The sequence below is a fragment of the Acomys minous genome (genome assembly GCF_964271855.1).
Source record: "Acomys minous genome assembly, chromosome: 6".
Taxonomy (NCBI): domain Eukaryota; kingdom Metazoa; phylum Chordata; class Mammalia; order Rodentia; family Muridae; genus Acomys; species Acomys minous.
In genome coordinates, this window is record NC_140487.1 from 122,139,647 (window position 1) to 122,146,715 (window position 7,069).

Consider the following 7,069-nt stretch of genomic DNA (forward strand, 5'->3'; position numbering starts at 1 on the left):
AACACGAGGAAGGGTATTAAAGGGTGGCAGCATTAGAAAGTTTGAAAACCGCTGGGTTAGAATGAAGCTTAAAGGAGGATAACACCCTCACTGGGGTCTCTACAGCTGATCCACTGGGAAGGAGGAGGGACAGTGGTCCCAGCATGCTTGAGCCAGGGACACTGCAGGCCAGGCAGGGCAGTTCCCACTTCTAGCCCAGAGTAGCTCACATGACCTCCCTGGGAAGGAGACTATGTGCCTTGGCTGTAGGATACCTTGCCAGACTCAGGGCAGGGCTGCTGAGACCCCTCGGTGGGAGGTCCCTACTCAGTATGAGTATTCAAGGACTGTGGGTGGGGATTGAAATGGGTCCTCAGCAAGGGTCAAGAGGCTGGCGAGGGAGTCCTGGGGCAGGTCAGAGCAAGTCTGGCCCTTTTTTTTTTTCCCAGATGCTTTGGTAGTTTCCACTGTTGCTATCAAGGACGTGGCTCTTCTAGAGTCTGCCATGTGATGCCATGCAGTGCTGGGCCGTTGAAGAATTGCATCAGTCCCATGGGGTTCCAGCTGAACAGTCAAAGCCCCCAGCTATACCCAGGTAAGCCAAGGTGTCACCTAAAGCAGTGAGGGATAGTAAGGCAGGGTGGGGAATGAGACCACTGGTGCCAGGTGGGAGAAGGTTCTAGAAGCCCAACCTGGGGTTTCCAGACTGGCCATCTGGTTCTTCTCTGTGACCTGAAGAAAGCTACCTATCTTCTCAGAGTTTTGATTTTTTCTCACGTGAAACATGAGCTACAAACCCGTGGGAGGCAGCATCTCTAGGTGAGTGCTCTGGGAATTGGTAACTTGTAAACATGTAAAACTTTAGTAACTGTGTGAGGTTTGTTTTTTTTTTTAACTCTCAGCTGGCTAATGGGCCTACAGAACCCTTCACCCAATGTATTACAAACTCTAGCCATCAAATCCAACCCTGTAGCCATTCTGGTCCTTACACCGAGGTGTACCCATAACGTAAATGTGTACCTCTAATTGCAAGGTCTGTTTAGTGTGCTGAGAGATCCAGGGCATGGGCCCTCATGCCCTCCCATGGTTGAAGGGTTGGTCACAACTTGGCTAAGGCACTTGCTTCTTGAGTGTTCACTGAGTGACAAGGTAGAGCACACACAATGAGGGGATGCCGTGGACTGAAGGAGAGATGACAATGATTTGTGCTGTTTGGTGAGGAGACCGTCAGGGCATTAGTAGGAGGAGAGGTTTTCCCCCCAGGTTTGGGGTAATCTAAAGCTAGTGCATGTAATTGCACAGAGTTCCTTAATTTAGGGGACATAGGGCATGTGTAGGGGAGGGAGAAGGAGAGAGACACAGAGAGAAACAGAGAGAGAGAGACAGAGAGAGACAAGGAAATAGAGAGAGACAAAGAGAGAGAGAGAAAGAGAATGAGAGAGAGACACAGACAGAGAGAGAAGGAGACAGAGAGAGAAGGAAACAGAGAGACAGACAGACAGACAAGGAGAAAGACAAGGAGACAGACACAGAGACAGAGACAGAGACAGACAGACAGAGAAAGAGTGCCCAGGAAGTACACAGTTCTGTGACTAATCCAAACACGACTATTTCCTGGTAGCTGTGCTGTTCACACGATGTGCCCACCACGTGGATGGCAGCTGAGGGCTCACCCCGCTTTACTCTCATGGAGCTGCTGACGATGGTGAGGGAGCTGAGCTTGAAGCGTAAGGATGCAAAGAAGGTAAGAAACATACCTTGGAGCTGAGTGCAGTACCACACACCTGTAATCTTAGATCACAGGGAGGCAGAGGCAGGCGGATCTCTGTGAGTTCAAGGCCAGCCTGGTCTACAAAGCAAGACCATGACAGCCAGGGCTACACAGAGAAACCCTGTCTCGAAAAAGAAAAAAAGATAAAAGGAGAGAGAGAGAGAGAGAGAGAGAGAGAGAGAGAGAGAGAGAGAGAGAGAGCGCACTATCTTGGGCAGCAGGTAGGGATCTGTCCCTCTTTATTCTCTTCTATGAAGAGGTGAAGAGTTCTAAGGCAACATCCCAACCCCCACCACCTGGCTGGCACATTTAGACCCAGGAGAGGCTGAAAGAAGTGATTGGAAGCGAAATGAATGCTGGAGGACGATGGGCAAGTGGCTCAGTGGTTGTCCTGGCTACTTTTGTGTCAACTTGACTCAGGCTAAAGTCATTTGGGAAAAGGGATTCTCAATTGGGGGGGAAAAAAAGGCTCCCAGTAAGATTGGCCTATAGGCAAACCTGTGGAACATTTTCTTAATTAGTGACTGATGGGAGAGGGCCCAGTCCATTGTGGGCGGGGCCACCCCTGGGTACTATAAGAAAGCAGGCTGAGCAAGCCATGAAGAGCAAGGCAGTCAGCCACTCCTCCATGGCCTCTGCATCAGCTCCTGCCTCCAGGTTCCTGCTTTGAGTTCTTGTGGTGACTTCCCTCAGTGATGGAGTGTGACCTGGGAACTGGACGCTGAAGTGAGCGCTTTCCTCCCCAAGTTGCTTTGGAAACGGTGTTTTATCACAGCAACAGAAACCTCAACTAAGGCAGTGGTAGAGAGCACCTTCCTAAAACTCCTAAAAGAGGCCCTAGGCTCAAATCCCAGCAGTCTCCCCATCCCCTTCCCCCCCACCGAAAGAAACAAAACAAATCAGGAGGTGAGAAGCATCAGACTTGTAAGCATCTGGTTATTCACCCCCTTCCCTCCCCTCCCCCACCCCTCCCCTCCCCTCTCCCTCCCCCCTCCCCCCTCCCCTCTCCCCCCTACCCCACAGCTCACATCCTCTTGAGCACTTGCTGTGGGGTCAGGAGGGGTGTGAATAGCTTCCCATAGACATGTCTCTCTCTCTCTCTATTCTGCTCCAAGCTGCCTGTAAGTAGCAGGAGCTGGGACTCAGATCCCAGTGTTTTGAAGGGGAGGACCAAACAGCCAGCCTCCCTCTGCTGCCCTGGCAGGTCCTTGTCAGTCAGTGGGAAGGGTGGGAGAGGGCAGGGAATGGTTTCAGCCCGGTAGCTACCTCAGCCTGGGTAGCCCCTGGTCTCTAGGCAGCTGTTGAAACCGAGGGGCGTGTGAAGCCCATCTGAGCTTTGTGGAAAGACTCTCTGTAGGTTCCTGGCAATGTCCTTGTGGGAGCCAGCTCATGTATTTCAAGAAAAAAAAATCAGTAAAGAAGTGCAGCCTATAAAGAAGCCATAAATGTAAGAGATTGGTCGTTTGACAGTGTACCCCTAGCAACCGTGATCGGAGTTCACCGCGGAGCCAGACCCCCACGCCAGAAATGGAATCGTAATGGTCTTTTCAGTTGGTTCCTGAGATGTCTGCCCTAAAGTTTGTACCTGCCCGCCCTAACTTGGGACCACAAAGGCTTGTGGATGCCGTCAGCCAGGAAAGACACTGGCAGAGTGATGGAGGGAGCGGGACCTCACTTTTGGAACGGTGCCCAAAGATCTAATTCTATAAATACCCCCCAAGTCTTCCTTTCCTTTGGCTGTTAGCGATCACTCCGATAGCCAGCCCCTCACTTTGTGGCATTCTAGAGGAAGAAAATCACGTTATTTGGCTCCGGTGACTGGGTGCTTGTGGGTGATGGGACCGAACGCAGCTTGAACTGCAGATACAGCGTCTGCTGGCCCTCAGCCTGGTAAGTTTCTTATTCTTTTTTTTTCTGTGTCCAGTAGAGGTTTCGCTACTCAGTTTGCGGTTTATTCTCTTCATTCAGCAAGCCATGGAGAAGGGGTTTAAGATGTTGGGAACACCAGCCATTTTAAAGAGCTGGGGACCCCCCTCCCAGGCTCAAGTCATATACCAGTTGGTGGTAGCCCAGGTTGGACCCCGGGCCCAGGCAGAGGCTCTAGGACTAAAAAGAGGATTCCCACGGCCTTACCCTCTCCCCAAGCTCCCCCCCCCCACACACATACAGGGTGATTTCCAGCAAAGTACCTGACCCCTCCCCACCTCCTCTTCCCAGCCAGGAGACAGGGAGGGTGACATTGAACGCCAGCTCTGGGGCGTCCTAAGGGTTAACTAATTAATGGTCGGAAAGAGCTTTGAAAAAATAAAGTGCCGGATAATGGGAAGGGCAATTATGTTGGGAGAAACTCCTAATTTGGCTGGAATTGATGTTAATGATAAAGTATCTGAAACATGTAGCAAGCAGGCGTGATTGTATTTTATATGACGGAGAAAGACACTCACATGCAGGGGACACGGAGAGCGGTTAATTTGGTTAAATAAAGTGAAAGATAAAAGGAACACGGACACCTTGGGACTATTTATCTGGACTTGGCGTAATACTTTGGAGCAGGAGCAGGCCCTTGGACTCTTATTATGTGTTTGTGATGGAAACAAATAGCAAAGTGTCTGGCGCGTGGCTCAAAAAGAGACTAGGAAAGCCAGCTTTGTGAAGAAACTTGGCTCTTCCAGGTAGACAAGGCTGCGTCCTTAGGAAAGAGTCAATGGTTTTGTGAGAATCAACGTGGGGGGAGGGCATCGCCACTCCAGATCACCAGAGTTGGAGGATCTCAGAGAACAGTGATGCACTTTTACCTTCCCCAGGGAGAAATTGAGGTGGGGGTGGGGTGGGGGGGGAGGGGTGGACAGGGAGTGAGATAAGAGTCAAAACAAGGCACAACATTTATTGAGCACTTCCTGTTTGACAGGCCGTGTGATCCTTGGGCTGTTAGGATCCAGTTCCATCCTAGAAGCAAACCTACGTGTAGGCAACATCTCTACTCCTATCTCACGGAGAGAGAAACGGAAGCTCAGAAAGTGATGCTGCGTGCCCAAGGTCACACGGCTAGATAGCGGTAGGACCAGAAGGTTGGGCTCAGGCTGCCTGACGCTGACAACGAAACTCCACAAAACTGATTTTTGAGGCTAATTAAGCCCTCTTGAGATTCACGGTTCTGCATTCCGTCACTCCATTCTGCCCGCTGAAGCAGAGGACTAGAGGAAGAGTCTAGGGGAGCCCCGTTGTGTCCAGGGGGTGCTACGAGGGGCTGCACCAGGTGTTGAGGCCTCCTGGCCAGGGACCAGGGCAATGCCAGGGCCCTTGGGAGAGTCTGAGCCTCGAGAGGACAGCATAAGGTTGCCCCAAGGAAAGAGAGCAGCCTTGTTTTCTGGAAGGTCTGTGAGGTCCCTGCAGGTCCAGATTAGTATTCAGTATTTATAATATTTCCATAATGGTAAAACAAAAGAAAACAAGCAGAGAGAATGCATTTTTAATCACCAATCATTTCTCTTTGTTTGTTGTGAATGAACAGCGAGGTGAAATAGTATTTCATAATCACCCCATTCGAATTTTCCTCCCCACAAAGCGCCGAGAAATCTCCAAATAAAATAAATAAACAAGCCAAGACCTTAAAATAAATTCCAGAGGGCAGAGTGCTACGTGTGGGTTATCACAGCTGTGGGAGGCAGGGACTGGGGGAGGGGGGCGACAAAGGGCCCAGCTCTTGTCAGTTACCTGCCACCAGAGACCCCAGGGCTGGAACCCCACAAGACAGGTGAGCAGTGGCTCGCAGATCCACAGAGCAGGGTGCTGCTGCTTCCCCACCCTCCATTTTTCTCTTCTTCATCTTTTCTTTCTAGAATCTTCTGCTTTCTCATCGTCTCACTCAAAACCCAAAGGCATCCCTGAACTCTTGGGGGGTCACAACCTCCTAATCAAACTCCTCGCCCAGGAGGTTTCTCAGTATAGGGCTGTCTACTTCTCAAAGACAAAGGGGAGAGATGACAGCAAAGAGGACGGGACACGGTCAAGGCCTCCCAGCAAACCAACACAGAGGGGCTGGGAACTCAGGCAGCAGGCCAGCCGGTCAGGCCAGCCTTTTCCCACCTGCTCTTAGCTCCAGGAGTCTTTGAGAAACTTCCTAGGCTCCTGGGTTTCTTTATGATGTGTTTTGTGCATGGCAACATTGCCATGTCCGCCAGCCCTAGCCAGGCATCCGGCAGATGAGGTTTGTTGGATACCTCAGGGTGTGTATGACTCGATAGATGGACAGGTGTCAGATGCACGGATGCTTGGATGAATGGATACGAAAATGGGCTGAGTGTGTGGATGAGTGAATGGAAGGATAGATCGATTGCCGAATAGATGGATGGGTGGATAAAAGGCTGCATTGATTACTAGAGGGCAGCTTGGACGTATGGGTGAATGCTTGGAAGGATGGATGGGATGGAAGACATGTGGATGAGATGTAGACACGGGGAGATGAGAAACTAATGCTGACATCTGCTCCCTTCACAGATCTGTGGGAAAGGCTACTTTCAGATATCCGCTGACTAACTAGCCAGTTCCAACGGGAGCAAAGCCTGGTCAACATTGGGGGGGGGTGTCTGGCTCTGAATTTAAGTCTTCAACGATAAGACTGTCTTCTAGAAAAAAAACATTCTTAGAAAAGATATCCTCCAGGAAGAAATCTGAGACAAGCATCTTGAGTGACCAAACAGACCCCCACCTTTAAGTTAAGCTATAGGAGAAAGTACTGGCCGGATTGGAGGAACGGGTTCCGTTCCCACTCGGCCAACGGCTCCCTTGCATGGTCACCAGGGAGTCAGCAGCCTCACTCTCTGTGCCTCAGTTTCCACCTCTCAAATGCTGTCTGGGTCTTGGCTCTGAGTCCGGCCCTTCTCTATGGAGAAATGACCCTCTGCTTTGCAATCTAGGTGGCCTTATTCTCCTGTCTCCAAACTCCCGTGTGTGAAGGAGCCACGCTCAGTGCTGTCCAACACCACCTCTGCCCTGTTGGGGCAGCGGGAACGAGCAGAAAAAAAGCATCAGGAAGCCAGGCTAGATAGTGTCTGCAGCCAAGGCCCACGCTCCCTCTGAATCCTATTGAAAAAATAATAAAAAGGTAATTACTTTGTCATTACTGAACACTGGTTTGTCTTTTTTTTTTCTTTCCTTAAACCCTGGCCATAAATAACCAAGCCATTACCTCTCAGAGTGGACACACATGTATACAGAACCTGACTCCTTGCACACTCCACTCTTGCACACACACCCCACAGTCTCAATCCATCCTACCCATATACACTATATCTTATACACACATACACACACACACAC

General features: G+C 50.5%; 1 long non-coding RNA gene across 2 annotated transcripts; it reads left to right on the forward strand.

Moving 5' to 3' along the window:
- Positions 1–454: 454 nt before the first annotated feature.
- Positions 455–6,848, forward strand: LOC311600287. Of its 2 annotated transcripts, XR_014780199.1 has the most exons (4): positions 455–574; positions 1,601–1,723; positions 3,537–3,640; positions 6,667–6,848. It is a non-coding gene; the product is annotated as an uncharacterized lncRNA (long non-coding RNA). The 2 variants fall into 2 exon arrangements; XR_014780200.1 differs by lacking the exons at positions 455–574; positions 1,601–1,723 and adding an exon at positions 2,370–2,476 and having other exon boundaries at positions 3,221–3,640.
- Positions 6,849–7,069: the final 221 nt, after the last annotated feature.